Source organism: Lycorma delicatula, chromosome 10 (genome assembly GCF_047948215.1).
Source record: "Lycorma delicatula isolate Av1 chromosome 10, ASM4794821v1, whole genome shotgun sequence".
NCBI lineage: Eukaryota > Metazoa > Arthropoda > Insecta > Hemiptera > Fulgoridae > Lycorma > Lycorma delicatula.
The window spans coordinates 47,115,084-47,135,273 of NC_134464.1; positions in this window are offsets into that span (position 1 = coordinate 47,115,084).

A 20,190-nucleotide genomic window follows, 5' to 3' on the forward strand; every position below is an offset into this window, starting at 1 on the left:
TGAGTTTTTAAAAATTATTTTTTAATAGTCGGACTAAGTTTGACTTACAGGCACCACACCGGAATGGTCAAGTAACTCTACATTGATAGATAGGAATATATGAAAAGGGACTACGAAATTAATGACCTCCAAACATTTCTTGAAGATAACTATTTTTTACAGACCATGGGCATGCGTATGACACTCTTAAACCTTACTCAGGCTGGAAATGGTAAGCTGTTTCCTGGACGCACCCGGGGTAACTGGGGAAATATTTCTGATAAACATCTTGCTGGTTAAGATCCGCCAAAATTGTTTTAGCTATGACGTCTTCTACTACAGTATCTACGGTATTAGTAGGTGGTGGACGAACAGCGCATTTAGCTCTGAAACAGCCATAGAATCTGCAGGTTTCATAACAACTCATTTGTAACATCAGAAAAGGTTCCAGTCAAGCGCAAGTGTTCAAGCAGTGTAAACTAATAGTTTGTACGAATTTTACGGAACAAGACTCATCGTAAAGTATATGTTGACCAACGTAACAGAAGCCACGGGGAGCTTCCAACGTAACAGAACGATCATCACGGGGAATGCCGAAGGAGAAGTATTTATTTCTCTCATTCCGTTGATACTCAGTGACACAAGCATACCTTTTGGGTTCAAACGATTGCATTTTCCCATTCGTCTTGCATTTGTTATAAGTACCAACAAGACGCCGTAGTAATTACTTTTTGTAGCAAGCATTAACAGAAAAATTCCATTTTTTTTGTACGACCTTATGTAGCTTGCTCAAAAGTTGGTTTGCCAGATAATTTACTAGTCTGTGCTATTAAATTTGTTTGTCCAGGTGTACAAACGGAAAACGTAGTGTACACTCTAGCTTTACAGTAAAAGCTTTAAGATAAATAAATTTTTTGTTATGTCATCTACTAACTTCCATTTCACCTTTTATAAACACATAAAAAATAAAAATATTTAAATAAGAAGTCTTCTTAGTGTACTGACAAAACCCGGGCAACGCCGGGTAACCAAGATAGTTTTTAATAAACTCTAATTTCTAAAAGGATATTAAATAGAACTTTACAAAAATTGTATAATTTCCGTTTTTTGAGTTTCTAATAACATATTTTTTTTAATGATTTCCAAGCAACGGTGAACTTCAATTAAACATTCAAAATTTATAACGAGACAAATGCATTTTTATTCTAGTTTCAATAGGTTTTTTTTTGTCCGACATATCTTAAATACCAATTTCTCTTTTATAAGTGATTTTATAAATGCCTAATCTTTTGAAAGATTTAGATTTATTTTTGGCGTAACCGAGTTCATGAACAATTTTTTAAGAATCTTAACGGTGTGATTTTTAATTTTTTTTTATTACAGCGAGAAAACTATACATATGATTTTTGTCCATAATCGAGAAGGATCGCTCTAATAAAAATAAAAATTATTTTTATTTATTTTTTTAAATACTTTTATTTATAGTCGCATCAACAATTAAAATCATCAATGTGATCTAACTGTGCCGGAAAATTTGTAGTCTTGAACAAACTCAGGTCGACTACTCCTGAGACGTGCAGTTAATTGAAACCCAACCACCAAAAGAACACCGGTATCGACGATCTAGTATTCAAATCCGAATAAAAGTAACAACTACCTTTATTAGGATTTGAACCTGAGAACTTCGACTAGACCAACCCGGTTGGTTGGGTTAAATTTTGTTAAAAGCTTGATAGCATTTTTCAAGATATACGGGGTAAGTATGGGCGCGATGCTGTTGTTCTGACAGGATATTTTTGACAAACTCTTCATAATTCCGTGGTCTATGCTAACAGCTGAACTTAATAACGTCTGTCTTAAGTCATCACCCTTATATTAAATAAAACTAAACTTATTTAGACATAAGCTTTATTTGGTAAATATTTTGTTAATTTTTTTCTGTCCGTATCCGATTATTTCTTTACTAAATACATCTCAATTGTATCATTGGTAAATTTCATTTCTCTGCCATAAGCTTTCTCTGGAAATTGTTCCATCTGTTAATAAAGTTTCCAACTTATATATAGTTTGTGATATATATATATATATCAGTCCAATACTTCCTCTGAAAATATAAAATGTAATTTTATTTTCTTTACAAATTCATTTTAAGTGAAAAATATATTTTTATTATTTTAGTTTAATTTTTAAAAAAATGTTAAATATAATTTCAAGTATTTAATTCAGTAAAGAAACATCTATATCTTCAGAAAAACTGAGAGGAAATGTTTAAATCCTTTTTCTTGATTTCATTTATAGATTATCCAAGAAAAGACTAGTAGTAATCCAAATGATGGTTATCAGTTGCTGTTTTATCTACTTGTTTATTACAACCATCAAAAAATTTATAATTTTTGTTTTTCATTAATAACTTGGTTAATATTATATATACTTCTCTATTTTGCATAAATCACTAAATTGGCTGCTACAAGTAATCCTTCAATATCATTACTTTCATACGGAATGTTGGGTACAGTAAAGTAATATTAAAGGGAAAAGAATTCTATTAAAAGTTGCACTGAAGAAGCTTCATTTATTAACAAAAAAGTATTTTATTCTGCGTAATGAAAGCGTTTTTATAAATGCCAGAACTATGTTAAATCTTAATATCATATATAATTAATGAATTGAATAGAGCGTAATAAGCGACTATCGGGTAATTTTTTAAGTTTTTTAAGTCTTCAGAACAGAAAAAAAATACGAAATGATAAATGGGATACTAAATGTTATATTATTGACGAAATAATTCAAAATATAATAAGCTCCCGGCCAAAAGTCAAGTGAATATTTATGCATATAATAAATCTATTGTTATAAAGAATTAATTTTAAATAAATCTGTAGAATGTTTTTATGAAGTATAATATTTTATGACATTGAAACATAGAATAGGATGATTAGAAAAATAAAGAGATAAATTTTTAAGGATAATAATGGGTGATATAGTACAAAAAAAAACCGGTTTTAATACCGGTATGTATTGGTGAAGACAGAAATTTGTGGCAGAATCATGAAAAAAACAGGTAAAATTGATGAACCAAACATTAACGCACTAGGGTTAGTGAATTTGGTTCTAAAAGGAAATGTTTGAGGGAAAATCATCCATCACAGTATATAAAACGAATAAATGAAGATGAAAGCTGTACGAAATGTATTGGGGGATGAGAGATTTTCACAGATTGAAATGATTGGAGAGGTAAATCAAAGTAGTGAAACGATTGATTACACAAAAAAAGAAGCAAAAAAAAAAATCACGCATTAGTAAATTTTTTATTAAGGTCAACCACCTTTGAAATATAGCACTACAAATTTATTTCCGAAAACCGCGATTCAAATTTTTAATAATTTAAAGTTAGCCACCTTAATACGTATGCTATTATACAAATCTCATCATTTATTTCTAGTTTTAAGCGTTCATAAAGTTGAAACTAAAATGTATGTACATTATGCGCGCGCACACACACACACACACACACACACACACACACACACAAATCACCCATAATTATGTAATTTTATCAATATTAAAACCCAGAACTTTTTTTTAACCTCCGGGTCCACCGTTAGGCATGCTTAGAAGGATGAGATGAATGATTTATAGCAGGTGTGAAAATGCCATACCTAACCGGGATTCGAACCCAGGACCTCCGGATGAAAGGCCGAGACGCTACCACTCGCGCCACGGAGGCTGGCAAACCCAGAACTTTGAGGTTATTAACCTTAAATGTAGGTTATTATCGTCAGAAAACACATCCAACAAAATTAAGCGCTACAGGTGAACTACAAAAATCATTTACATATTTTCATATTTTTTTTTTAATTGTAAAGAAATATATTCTTTGAAAATTTGCGTAAGAAATTTTTAAGTACTTTGTATAACAAAGACAACCCTTACGAATCGAAAAAATAAACTAAAAAAGGTAAAATTTTGTTATTCTTTAAAATAAATAGAAGCAAAATGATGAAAAAAATATGAATTTAAAAGGAAAATATTTAAATTAATTAGCGCAACAATAGCAACAAATATCTTACAATTTGAGCTAGATTTAATCAACAGGTGGTTGAGTGCATGGAAAATAATCTTTACCTTAGCCAAATCGAACCATGTGATGTTCACAACAAAGAAAGGTGTTCGTTTGCCCATTGGTTTACCTTGATGGCATTGTAATTCCATAAGCTGAGAATGTAAGGTACTTAGGTCTACACTTCGTCCGTTGACTAACAATGAAAGTTCAAATAAAAGAGAAAAGAGGGCAACTTGAGAAACAAAGTTCAAGGAAACGTTTTAGTTACGGGGCAGACATTCTCTGTTGTCCTTGTCTAATAAGCTGTTGGTATACTTAACAATTCTGAAACCTATCTGGGACTATGGCATTGAACTTTGGAAGATCGCGAGCAGAAGCAATGTCTAGATGTTACAGTGGTTTGAGAATAAAGAAGCGAGTTGTATAATAGAGGCAGACACCTTGCTTTACAAAGACCAATGTAATCCAGGATTATTTAGGATTACGTGCGGGAGAGGATTCAATGTTCCCCAGTTCAAAGTACAAATTCGACATTATAATCACACAAATCACTTGGCAGTAAATCTTCTGTACAATGGGGATGACATAAGAAGTTTGAACCGACTACAACTTCTAGACCTAAGTGACCCTATATTGTCTTAATATGTCTACAAATAACTCGGATGTGGGTTGTGTGCAGCATTATATCTTAAAATTTTAATTTCAAATAATTACATATACTTTTCTTTTTTTTTTTCATACGTTCATCTTTTGTTTTTATATCTACTTATTATATCTAATTTTGGTTTCCATTGTTCTAGAGTTGTTAACTGTCATTTATAATTGTTAATTGTATGGGTCTGGCATCTGATCCAATTTACTAAAGGATCATGTGATTATAATTGATTGTGTATAAGCTTTGAAGCAATAAAGAAAAATGCAGTTCAGATTTAAAAAGTGTTCCTGTTTATTACTATAAAACAAAAAACAATCTAAACAAAACAAATTTAAATGCAAAATATTATCGACAGAATAATTATAATTAGCTTTGTTTTACAACATTTGTTTTGCAATTATAATTGTTACTAGAAACAATAAAACTGCCAACAATTCTTATGATTTTGTAATTTTTTTGATCTAATGTTTAAATAATTAATTAATTAAACTGATGTAATCCACACACAAAAATTCTACAAGTGACTACAACCATGGAAAAGACTAAGTCATTTAAATAAAAATTATAAATATTTCTATTTATCTCGTTGAATCTCAAAATCATATTCAACTATCTAACAAACTTTCAAAAAGAAAGAAGGAAAAATATACTAAACAAACCGCGTTGATGTAATCCATTAATTTGGAGCATAACCGTCAGTATAATTTCAACCAAATGCCGCTGACGTATGGTGTTTGTAAATCGTAAAGGGTATTACTTCTGATGTATGCTAATGCAGCTATTTGTAATCCTATTGTTTTTGACTGAAAGTGGTGTATTCATGCGAACGCAAGCTATATATCTTGCTTATATAACTCCTAATAGTTGGTTGCTGTTATTTTAACATAACTAATTTTGGAGACATTGATCGATGAGAAAACATTTTTATACACGTACATTTAAGAGGGTACTGATATATTTATAGTTATAGGAAAATAATTATGTATCCTAAATTCATCTCCCTCGATCAATCTCTCTTTCTCTCTACCTCTCCTTCCCATTCTCTCTCCCATCACTTACTCTTTCTCACTAGTAAATTGTATCCTAGTAGATTATAATCATTGATATAAAATCATTTAATCACTGCTTAATGTAATATATTCCCTTCCCTTGCCCACCACTTAATTTCTTCCTCATGGATCTCTGCTTCGTCTGAATTTATTATTTAATTAAAAACAATATTTTAAAAATTAATATATAGTGAGATATCACTATAAATATTATAAAAAGTATTTTTAAAAAAAGTGTTGAGATTGTAATCATATCTCTTAACTTTTTAATTTAATTCTACATTAATATTTTTAATACATTCTCAAAATGGCGAGCTCATTTTTTAACTAGTACGTATAACGCATTTCGGTCTAGTCTACTGTTTCTAAATAAAATTTGAATTTTCTAAACTTTTCTTTGGTTTATTCAACTTATCTTACATAATTTAGTTTATAATTAAATTCTCTACATGTTTTATTTAAAAGTTTAATTTGTTTATTAGCCATTTAACAAAATTATTGTACGTCAAAAAAAAAACGTTTTTTACCCGAATTTATTGGTTTTCACTCCAGAATTCTCAGAAACTACGAGGAAATACGATTCTAGAATCTATTTTATTCGATTTTTCCGATGAAACAGCATAAGAAATCATTAGTTCTATTCCTTAATTATCGTCATAAAAATTTCAATACGACCTCATTTTACCAGAGTAGCTGAAATTCGAACGAAAGTATTCACTAGCTGTAACTCACAAACGAAGCATTTTAGGACATACTCGTATGTTTATTATGAAATCTTTTAATTATTTCTACGAGTAGAATAGATTATGAAAGTCCTAGAAGAACTTGATACATTTTGTACATGTAAATAAATAAATATAGACATATTTACATACAAATCAAATTCAAGCTTTTATTAAGATAAAATACAAGGCAAAAACTTTGCAACCGTAAAAGGTTTGAAATTACGTAAAAATATTACCACTATTTTAATTGTAAAAAATGCATTACATACTGGCGTACCATACGGAACAGAATCCAAGCGTGTCACAGTATGCCTCATCCCCTACATATTGTACAGCCTGGACATTTGTCCTTTGATTCTGGGTCTTTATACGGTGGGTAATTTATTTTAGTAACGAGTACAGATTACGTTTATTTTGTGTTTAGATGGAGGGAGTTTCGGACTGACTTCCGATACTTTTTAGATCGTGAGTCTTTTAAATTTATACTAGGGTTATTCCTCGGGATGGTTGCAAAATCTTGTCTCTCTACCGGTGCTATTTCCTTGACTTCATCCTCTGAAGGTCTTTGAGGGGTTATATCATATAAAACTTTGATGTAATATAGTTAAATCATTATATGAAAAGTTAAATAATGTCGTAGATAAATGATTTTGTAAAACTCTTACCCGAGCTGGCCGTACGGCTTACAAGTAAGATAACATCCGATATTGTCTATTTGTACGGAATATTAATACCTCATACTTCTGTGCACAAAAAATAATGTACCTGGATAATAATGTTCTTCGAAGTATTGTTTAAATGTAGCACCACAGCCATTAAAGTACTTTATAGGCTACTTTTCTCCATATGGCAAGTCTGGTTTTTGGATAACCTAATTACAAAATGGTAAATAAAGGTTTGCATTTTTTTTTATTATTCTACTATTAACTTTACGATTTTTTTGTGAAGTTAAGTTGATGTTTTATCAGTTCCCGTGTAACAGTAGTCTGTAAAACCGTTGTTATGGGCAACACAATTATATATTTTCATATGAATTTGAAAACTAGATCGTGGATACCGGTGTTCTTTGGTGGTTGGGTTTCAATTAACCACAAATCTCAGAAATGGTCGACCTGAGACTGTACATGACTTCATTTCACTTACACTCATACATATCATCCTCTAAAGTAATACCTGACGGTGATTCCTGGACGCTAAACTGGAAAAAAACGTACCCGGTAACTCAATTTGTTAGTCCTAACCAGTATTTATATTATAGTGGGCGACGTATAGCTGTGCACTTCCGTGCAAGAGAGGTAGATTGATAGGGCGAGTGGAACAGTTAGTCATTCCTTTACGAAAACATCTCGTATAACTTTCTATACTTACATAGTACGAAGTACAACGTCAAACTTGTTAGGATAGTTAATACCGCGGTAAACCAGCCGTCAGACTATTACACAGCAATATGTCGCCCAATATATTTTGTCATTTATCGTGTTTTTATCAATAGTGATATATCTTTATAAATATAACTGCCCTGTAATTAATTCGTAAATAACTCGATTCAGTCGGCGCCAAATGAAAATATCAAATAATAAATTAATCTTTCTTACATTATTTACTTATTTGAACGCGTAACTTTCGAGATAGTCTATTATAACACCACGCGGTGTGTTTACAATAGGATAGCTCTTAAAGTGAATCCGTTATAATAAATAATTATGTTTAGTATGTTTACTAAGTGGACTATAATTTTTTAATTTATGTATGCACTGTTTAAATTTACATAAAAAGCTCTACGAAAATATTTCAAATCCATAAGTTATGACAGTATTTACAGACCCTAGTCGTTTTCATTCCAATACTGTAATACTGAAAGAATATTTTACTTTTCAATTTATTCCCAAGGAGTAGGTATCCCTTCAATTCATATGGGTCTCTATCACCCTAAACTTCTTTGATCTGTAAATCTAGCAGTCAACTTTAGATTGGAAATGCATGTTCTACTTTATGCTGTATTTTCCGACCACATTTTCGTTTGTGTGTGTTATTAAGTTATGTTATTATATAACTCGATATACTGTTCATAAAATTCAATTTTCATCCATAATAAAAAAAAAAATGTATAAAATCATTTAAAATTTACAGTGATATGAAAAGGAATGGACAGTAAATTTGTTTTTTCTTTAAACTTTATTTCATATATTAAAAGTTTAATGAAAACTTTATTTTATTTTAGAAATTTTCACCGGAAAAATTGAAGAGAATTTTTCATACAAATGTACTAATTTTAGATTTATTTTAACGTTACGACTTATTAAACTTTAACTAGGAAAAATAATGAAAAATATTTAAAATTTTTAAGGAAAATATAGAGTACAACTTAAGGTAACTTATTTTTACGTAAACGAAGTTTTTATTATTTTGGGATGTTTTGAAATGCAAATTTTATTATATACATCCTATATAACTTTATCTCCATTATTCGTAAGAAAGATTTTTTCACTTTTATATTACAAAAACATATCTCAAAACGTAAAGAAAATTCAATTTCACCCCCCGATCCAACAAAGCGACCAAAAGTAATTCCGCATTCTTCTTTGAAATGTCGGTAAAAAATAATGAGACCAATGAATATGATAAGAAAGGGAGACTTAAACAAACATACATATAAATCTACTGGTCGACCCATCTCCTTTCTTTTAATTAATTAATATCATTAATAATTGCAAAAAGTTCATACAAAGATCAAAATATTGCTATAAAAATGTTGAGTCTTAAATATAATAATTAAATTATTTAATAATTTGGGAACTTTTAATTTAATATTTCTTTTTACAGTTAATTTTTATTTTGCATTTCTTTTTCACTTTTTTGTTTTCACAAATTTTTATATACGTTGCTCAATGTTATGGTGCTTCTTGTCCCTAATCCATATTTTCTTGTCTTTTCTTGTATTTCCGCAAGTCCTTCTATGCTTGGCATCAAATCATACAATCTATTTTATCCCTCCCGTTTTATTCATCCTTCAACGATGACCGTAGTCGCTGTGAAATAACCCTCTCTCCCACTCACTCCATCTCTCTCGCTCTCTCTCTCTCTCTTTGTCTCTCTCTCTCTATATATATATATCACTGACATGTCACTTTCCAACACATCCTCCTTCCTTCCTCATTGTTTATGTACCCCTATATAAAAATTCTTCACTTCTGTCCTAAATAATCGTCTCGCCTGACTGGATAAGTTTTTTTATGTCCAACGACAAAGTTACTTTTACTTTCCCTTACTACCCTAACTTAGGGAATAAGGGAATTAGCTTTGGGAATTTTCGCTAGAAAGGTAAAAAAAGTACACAAAATTAATAATTCTGTTTTATCGTTCCGGCACTGGTAAAAATAATGGAAATTGACTGCAATACTCATAAAATCCCGTTTTGAGAGTTACGTAATAATTTAAAAAGTTTTACCAACCAAAATCATTTACATGAATTATGCAACAGATATAGTCAAAAAATACTTCGCAGCAAAAATAGATATAAATTAGTTTTGAAAAAATTATCACCTATGTGGTAGATTAAAATTTTATTTTAAATATAAACAAGCCCACCGGTCAGGACTAGTGGTAAACTTGTCGTCGCAGTTGTTTAACAGCTGATTTTTATAAACCAAAGGTTCTGAGGTTTGAATCTTAGCAAAACTTAGTTGCTTTTATATGGGCCTGAATAGTAGACGGTGGGTACTATGGTGGTTGAAATTCAATTAACCTCACAACTCAGTAATGGTCGGCCTGAGTCTGTACAACACTACACCTCATTTACACGTCATAAATATCCTCATCTCGCTGGACCATTGGCGAGAGGTTGCTTATTTCTCACTAATTGAACAGATTGCAGTTCTCACATATTAGGTATAAATAAAAATAAAATATACACAGATTTTCTCGTTTTAATTATTTTTCAGAGGTTATTTGTTTTTTTATGTATAAAAAGGTAATTAATTTTCACCAAAATTCTGGAATTTAAAAAAAATAATTTAGATACCACTTAAACACCAATACATGAGATGAAACAGGTTGAAATACTTTTAACATTTCTCTCCAATTCTAAAACGTTCCTTGATTATAGTATATCTAAATTTTAAAAAAAATAATAATTCTTTTTGAATCGTTCTTTGACTTATTTCCTCTATCTTACAAATTACGAAGAATAAGATAGTTATTTTCAAACAGACCAATACTTTTACTTTTCCGGTGAATATAGCTAGAAATGTTATACAAAAGGGGAAATTATGGTGATCGTGTTAAAAATGGTGTATCAAGTTTTTTGCAGATCATACGTTTAATGTCCAACTAATTCATCAAGACCAAAAAAACGTATGAGTGAAGCACTGCTTTTGGGTTTATATTTCAGGATTGACCAAACCGATTTTCTTCAAATTTAGCTTAAGTATCGTATTTCTACTCTTAGATATATATTAATAAACATAATAATTTCAATTTTCTTCAGAGGCATTATAAATAAAACTTTATTCAAGCAAATTTATTACCCACAGAAAATATATAAATAATTTAAAAACATTTTTTTCCAAAAACCAATACCTACCTCTTAAAATTGAAATATTTGGTGTCTGTTCTTTTGCTTATCTCCTTTCGGTTTACACATTTTTTAATTGTTTTTTTTTTTTTTTTTTTTTTGAATTTACAGTTCATATATAGAACTATCAAGAAATATCTACATTTCTTTAAAATTATAATTCCCAGACCTTCTTTTTTTTTGTTTAAACTCCGGTTCCACCGTTAAGCATTGCTTCAGAGGATAGATGAATGATTTGTAGCGTATGTGAGAATGCCATGCCTGACCGGAATTCGAACACGGGACGACCGGAATTCGAACACGGGACCTCCGGATGAAAGGCCGAACACTACCAATCGCGCCACGGAGGCCGGCATAATTCCCAGACCTAGAATGCACAAAGGTTTTTGAAAACTTTCTCTTTCTTATTTTAGGCTTTATTGAAGAGGTTTAGATTTAGAGAAAACTTTACTTAAGTAAATTTGTTAAAGTTAAGCATGTATGAATACTTTACAAAAGTGTTCTTAAAATTTATTCCCCACCTCTGAAAAATATATATTAATTTTTTATTTTTTTTACTAAGTTTTATACACATTTATTTAACTTGCTTTAGTTATAATCAAATCTTGCAACTGCTATATCTTTTCTTCATCGTATGAAAATTAATTAAATTTGGTACACGTATGTACCTTCGATGACAATACAATACTACGGTGTTATAATTTGGATATGACCCAACCCCACGCCCCCACGCGTTACCCCTACGCTAAATTCATAATTTAGTTGAAAATGTTCAATTCTCTTGAATTATTGTATGAAAAAGATTGAAATTTGGTACACGTATGCAACTTCATAGTGTAAAAATAAATACTTTTACTTTTTAGTCTTAATAAACAAACTTGAACAAACAATAATATTCAGATATAAATATTATTAAGAATATTTTTTTTTGGATGAAAAAGTTTATTGTTCATTAAGACTAAAAAGTAAAAAATTAAAAAAAAAACAAAAAAAATTACAAAAATATATTTGATTACATTTAAGAAATTATTTTTTAAAAAAGCTTTTATTTAACTAATATTAATATTAACATTAATATAAAATGGAAACAAATTAGACAAACCCTTTAAAAAGTAAAAAAAAATAAAAATTAAATTAAATTGAGAATTTTAAACAAACAAATATTAAAAAAATGCACTGAAATGTAAAAAATAAATTATATAAATATCTAAGAAATAACCAATAAATTAAAAATAAATAAATGTAATAATTATTAAATTTTAAAATTAAAAGTAATGAAAAGATATCCTTGGAGTATGAAAGAAAGTAAAAAAATGAAAAACCTCATGAAGAGGAAAAGGGTACCACCCTCTCCACAAAGTAATTGAAGATCTTAAAATTTTAACAAAAATCAGGGATGTTTTACGAAAATGGGAAAACCATATTACAAATTTTCCATAATTTAAAGAACAATTCAAGAATAGCACAACATCCATTCCGTGTTTGACATGTGACACGTGGAAAATTCCAACTGAACTATAATCCGTTTAGCGAGATCCCAATTTGATATTAAATGTATTTTCACACTTTTTATAGCACTTAAAGGTAAATTAGGGCAGAATATGTTATTTTCACGTCCTTATTAAAAAAAATAAAAAATAAAAAATTATATTTATCTCAGAAGGTTCCTTTATAACATTATTGACAACATTACGTATTTTAATTTCAGTTCATAAATTTTGGTAAAATATATTTATTACCAAAAAGAAAAGATTATTAACAGTTTGATACAAAAAATTTCAATATAATTGAAAGATTCGTATTTATATTTCAAGGATTATAAAATCTTGTGCATGGTATTAAAAATACGCTGCACATTTTCTATTTATTTGTTTATTATATAAAACGAAGGTACACGTGTAAGCAGTATGTCTTTTTTTGTAATAGTGCTTTGGTAACAACAAATGTTAGCCCTCTTGCTGTGGATAAAATGCAGCTGAGCACTACACCAGCTGGCCAACTGGTAGTGTTCAGCCTACCCACTGAATGAGGAATTGCTTGTACTTCTGTACCTTACTCTGTACTGTACTCTTAGAAAATATTTTGTGAAAAATTTATTACTGTTTTGCGTTTTTACCCCTGAGATTTATTTTATAAATCGGTTAAAAACAAGTTACATTTTAAAAAAAACAACTATATTTGTTACTCATACTGGAGATCCATATTTGTTTTTCAAACATGTTTTTATTTTAATTTTAATAAGTTATCTATTAAAAAATTAATATAATTTTCTTGCAGTTTCTACGTGATTTTTAATATTTGACAATTTAAGGGTCTGTATGTTTTCAAAACTAATCAAAATTTAGGGTATTCAAAGGAACATTTTTAAAGCTATAATAAAAACAATTTTAACTGACATCGCAACAAAAAATCGAACTTCCGTTAGAACATAGTTACAAAAAAATTAGCAAAGATTTTCCTGGCTACGCCGGCCAAGTAAAACTTTCATAGAATAAAAAAATATAACTTTTATGAAAGTAATAAAAAAAATTGCTTTTCATTTTGGTTTTGGAACATAATTTAGCTGTTAAAGCTTTTTTAATTCTAATAGCCCTTTAGTAATTTCAGTAATTTTTAACTACTGAAGTAAAATCTAAACACATGATCCGTTCTTCACTATTAAGCTATTTTCGGTTCAGCTGCATGTAGATATGACTTTGCCAGTTCTACATTAAATATTCTGGAACTATAAATCCACTGTATTCGTAGGCGGTCTGTTAGTAAGAGTACAAAGAGACCGATCCGGGACGGTTAGTTTTTTGTTATATGACGGCATAAAAAGTTTATTAGGTAAAATTTCAATTGTATATTTCAGCAATTAATTGTGCACTTTACTGTAATTTCAGATATATGTATTTAATATTTTGAACTTCCCTTCTAAAATAATGTTTATAGAAAAATTTAATAAAAAAAAAAAAAAAAAAAAAAAAAAAAAACCAAAGAACAGAGAGATAGATAAAAGAGAATATTATAAGCAGTTTTTGAAGTAATAATACAGAGATTAAGGAGTGAATAAATTTGAATACAGCTAGAAAATTATGTACTAGTATCATAGAAGCTAAAATTGACATCATGTATTAATCATATAATACATACTACTACAGTGTTACACTACATCGCTTAGAGCATGTCACTTCGTTATGACAAAGTACAGAAGAGCATACAGACCGGTGATGTATATATGATTTGATCTACAACAAATCTGCGAGTGACTGAGATATGCGGTTGCTAACTTAGAGGCGTGGTTTCACAGCACATTTCAAATGTCGAACACCTGTCATGGTACACTCTCTACGCTCTTCAACTCTTGAATGTATGCACATAAATTGATAGACAGAGAATGAGAGAGAGAGAGAGAGTACAAAAAAATTAAATTTGTATATGTATCTCTTGTTTTGTTTTTTTATCATCACCCTAGATTTAAAGATAACAAAAACAAATCTGTTTTCTATGTTCTCGAATAATAAACAGTAAAATGTTTGATGATTATTCAGATTTATATAAGGATTTTAAATAAATAAAAAGCTTATTCTAAAAATAATTATTGAAGTATATTCATCAATATTCTTTCCACTGGATAAAAACAATTCACGCATTGATGAATTGGAAAATATGATTCTAGAATATGAAATAATATGGAATTATGAAACAAAAAAAAATTATTTATTACTGAAATACTATAAATAATATCCCATATAAATAATTTCCATATCCTTCCATGCACAAGTTTCAAGCTTATGTGGCGATATCATCAAGCAAAAAAAAAAAAAAAAAAAAAAAAAAAAACTAAACTATAAATACAAAAATAGCATGGAATTATATTGGAATATAGAATTTGATTTGAATCATGATATTTTTGCACATAATTGAGAAGTAAAATGTGTAATATACCAAAATTAAATATTTTCTTCCAACCAGTAAAAGAGAAAGAGCTATTAGTGAAATAAGAGAAGTATTTTCCTTCTCAATTTTTACACAAATACCCCTCAAAAATGATAGTATTAAGAAGCTTTAAAATTCGTGTATTAACGTTTTGACGAAGTATGTAATGGACAGTACACAGTGAAAAAATAACGCATACTATACAATTATTAAAACTATATTATATAAGATTATCCTTTACTCGTAATAAAACATAAACAGTGTTGCCAAACTTCATTATGATATTGTAAAAATGTATTATTTCTAACTTAAGAAAATTATCCCCATATTTTTTTTTTTTTTTTAACTGTGCTTTTATCATTAGCGACTTCAGTAAAACTATCATGCAATATTATATAAAAGAACAAAAATAAACAATAAATAATAAACATATATTGACAACAATAAATACAAACTAAAATGCATAAATCAGACAAAAATCACTAAATCGTATTCTTCATTCTACTATAGCAGAGAGCCACTACAGACGTTTTATAGCTTCGTTCTAGTTTAATAGAAATTTCAAATCCGAACCCAGGATTAAGTTTTGTCAGATGGTTCCAAAGATTGGGCAGTCAACAGAGCATGTGGTACACGGACAATTATAGATCTTAGAAGATCTGTGAAGATCCTCATATTGAATGAGGATCAAGTTCAAGTTAATTATGTGTTCAAGTTAATTATATTTTAAGAAAATAATTAACTTGAACACGTTGAACCTTACTTTTTTACACGAGTGCCCAAAAAGGATTGTAACGTATTTAGGATGTATGTATGTATGTTTATTCCACCATAGCAGCTCAACGGTTGAACCGATTTAGATGTATGACCATGCATTGGAATCCTTACGATACCGGGAGTGTTATAGACTATATATATATATATATATATATATATATATATACATGTTTAAATAGATTTAAATAGTATACTATGTTCAATACTGTATAAAAAATTGTCACCCTCACGCTGTTCAAATTATCCTATTTTAATAATTATCCAATATTAAAGAGTAACCTTTGTCAGCAATGTTTCTTTTTGTCAGTCGTGTTTTTTAATATTTATCTCTTATTAACAATTTGGCAGCAGCGTGTATAGTTTGGAAACATTTTACAGATTTGAAGGTTGCAATTGGTATTAAGTAAGGTGCGAGAGTTAAAGATTACTTACCTTCCAATTGCCAGTAACATTATAATTTTAACTCTACTACGAGAGTCTCAAAAGTTTTCAGCCTGGCAACGAAAACACAAGATTTTTCAGAATTATTTTTTCAACAAAGTTACAACAAGTTATGGAACTTTTTAGCACCATTGTTATTTTTAATTAATTAAACAAATGTTACTAGTAACAATAACAAAAAATTTCTTTACTCCCGTCCACAATGTTGTAAAAAAATTCCTTTCAACTATTTATTTCATTTTTAAAACAAATTAAACTTTTTTTAAATTTATAATTAAAGCATGTAAATAAGTCAGCATTATTAAAATTCAAAATAAATATTGTATTAACCTAGACTATTCGTTGTTTTATACATAACCACTGTGTTATTTTGATTTCAAATCATTTTATGTACAATTCGTTGTTTAACTTAGGTTAGATTAAAATATTATGAAGTTTACGTGATAGTTCTATTAATGTAGCTAATTAAAAATCTCGACTTAGGGTCGTAACAGTTTGGAATCTAGCACCGTCACGTTTAGTGGTGTCGTATCTAATTTCTTTGTTACTTCTCTTTCTTTTTATTCTTGTTTTATTCTTTTTCTATTGTTTCTCTTTCTCTTTTAATTCTTTGTTATTAATGTTTGTTCTTGTGGACTATTTGGTGCTGAATTTAATGTTTTGTGACTTATAACTGAGCTTGAAATTTCATATTATACTTTAATTTTACTTACAACTACTTATTGCGTATTACTTATTTTGGGGGTTCCTTAAGGACTCCCGTAGTTTTGTCCGGAAACATACTTATGGCTCCATAGGGAAGCCGATTGTAATTGTAATTATAATTGTTATTAAGCAAAAAAAAAAAAAAATTAAAACTTATTTTCAGATTTGATAAAAATTGAGTATGTTAATCCTGCTTTTAAAAGAGCCAAAATTTTTATTGGTATTCAAATTTTTTAAAGAAAACTTGAAAATTCTGCCCTTGTTCAATTCAATTTAAATTTAATATTTAGGAATAAAGAAGAAATAAAATGAAAAAGACATGATGAAGCATGTGGAAAAAATAACGTGCTAATAATATGGTATCAGAAAACAGAATAAGTGTTGAAAAAAATGATTTGAAATCGTTAAACATAAAACGAAAGCGCGCACGCGCGCATGCACAAACACACACACACACATATATATATATATATATATATATATATATATATATATATGAAAAATAAATTTTCTGGAGAAAGAGAGAGTCATGAATTTCTACAATTTAAAAAAAAAAATTTATCGCAAGTAGAAGTGGATAAAGAAAATAAACGTACCAGACATACACAAAGACTTCTTGAAATTTTACAAAATTTGTTGCATTGTATAACACACCTAACAAAAGCAATATTTATATAACCTTTTTATCAAAGCGAAACAAAATTTTATTCCTTTTTTTATATGTATTTACCTTTTGTGTTGACCGGTGTGTAAAATAGTTCCTTTTTTCAACACTATTCTGATATTCCTATCGCATGTTTCATAATAAAAATAAAAAATAGACAAATAAAAGTTCTCGAAATTCAATTTATAACAAATAAGATTAAATCAAAATATTAGATTTTATTTTATTATTATTGATGTAAAAAAACAAGGTATTCTATTTAAAATTAATCTGTTGAAATTTTCAAATTATCAGTTTTTAAAACTCTTTTAGACAATTTAGTTTTATTTATTCTTTTAATATTCCAGTATTAATACATCAGCTAGATATTTTTACGATTGGAAACATATATAATCGTAAAAAATTCCGTTTACATCCAGAAGAAATATGGAAACAGGATCATAAAACAGAAAAAAAATTTAACCGAAATAGTAAATAAAATGGTTATTTATTTTACTTGTTTAATTTGGATTTAAAACTAATAAAATTTTAAACCATAGCTCTTTTTAAGAACTCCTAATTTATTTTTTAGTACGGGAAACATATATTTTTTAAATGGAATTTTAAAATGTTTACAAAAAAAAAAATTGGTAAATGGTTATTAAAATAAATCCTAGAAAGTTTTTACTAATTATTATAATGATAGAGAGAGCAATCCAATTGTTAATTAGTTATCAACAGTAGATGTAGCAGAATTAATTATAAATTAAAAGGTAAAATTGGAAATAAAAAATGATAAAGAATACTGTTTTTATTTCAATTCCTGATGTGAACGTTGCAATCTGTTTAACTTATGGATAACAACCAACCCCTTAGCTCAATGATATGAGGATGATATGTATGACAAATAAGTCTTGTACATATTCAGGCCAACCATTCTTGAGATATGTAATTAATTGAACTATAATCATCAAAGTACACATATATCCACTCTCCAATATTCAAATACGTACAAAAGTAGCTTATTTTTACAAGGAATTGATTCTGATTTAACTTAATGGTAAAATTGTCATCACAAATTAGGTTTTAAACAGCAGAGAATATTCTAACTCTATCTGGTTTAATGGTAGCACTTAATTTTGGTAACAATTGGTTAAGAGAATGAGGAGATATAGTGACTATGAGTTCTGTATCCCAAAATTTTAGTCACAGTATAATGATTTTTTTACATAATTATTTACATCCATTCATATATCTTCTTAATTTTTAATTAAGAGTATGTATTTTAATTTTAAGACTAATTTTCCTTATAAATAACAGTTTTTTTCTTTTTTGTACAAGGAAGAATTGTAATCGCGAAAAATTTTGGTTTTCAGATTTCAACAGAAATATCAATTTTGACCATTCATGGATCCATTTTGACTAGTTCGGCATGAAATTTCTACGTACCATTTATCTTGCATATCTCAAAAATGATTGGCCGTAGAATGGTGAAATTTTGGATTAAGGACTGTTTTTACATCTAATTGTGCACCTCCCATTTTGACTGCAATCGATTACACCAAAAGTCTTCAAAAAAAGCCCAAAATCCAAAAATTTAGATTTTGGACTTTTTTTAACTGCAGTAATAAGCCCTCATTGAGATCTTTTAAACATAAGTAGTACTTATTTTCATTCGTTCAAGAGTTATAGCCAACAAAATTTTAATTAATGGAATATTTGGAGATTACAAGGGGAAGGAAAATCGGCGAGAAGCCGACTAGATTTCCTTTTTTTAAATTTTTTTTTAAATTTAAATATATTGATTTGATTATAATTAGTAACCTGTGATTGTAAAAAAAATTACAATAAATAATAATTCAAAACAAGAAAAAAATATTTAAAAAATATAATAAAAAATATAAATACATAAAAAATATACGTAATTTAATACGCGTACAAGGAAGTCATGTAGTGTCCACATTAGATTTTTTTGTTTAGCCTCCGGAACCACCGTAAGTTATTACTTCAAAAGGAGGATGATAAGTATAAATGCAAATGAAGTGTATTCTTGTACAATCTCAGGTCGACCACAAATAAATAATCGTCTGTCAACAGCGAATCTCTCAACAGACTATTAGAAGGGATTACATAACATTTACGTCAGACTGGAAATTTATGCAATTTTTGGCGATATTTTTTTTTTATTATTTGTTATTTTCAACTGTTTATTCTTTTCATTTTTATTATTTTTTATCCTTAATTTTAATATTTGAAATTACTATTCTCTTTTATCTACTGTTAATAAAAATCAAAATTCGAAAATAAGCTTTACATTGTTAGTTGTTTTATTATTATTGTATTGTTATTACTATAATTTTAAATAATTTTCTAGAATTTTTTACTTGAGAAATAGTTCAGTCGGTAAAATATTTTTTCGTAGCTTACGTTTAGTATAGAATTACCCTTATAAATCTATTTTGTATTTTTATTAATGTTTTAAGACTAAAGCAAGTAAAGGATAAATCTCACTTTGGATGTAAAACTGTAAAAAATAAATATGAGATAAAAATTTTATATTATTTTACATAGAAACCTGCAAATATAAATCTATACAACTAGTTAGTTTGCTAAATTAGTATGTACTTAAATAAACTATTTCTATTACATTTCTTTATAA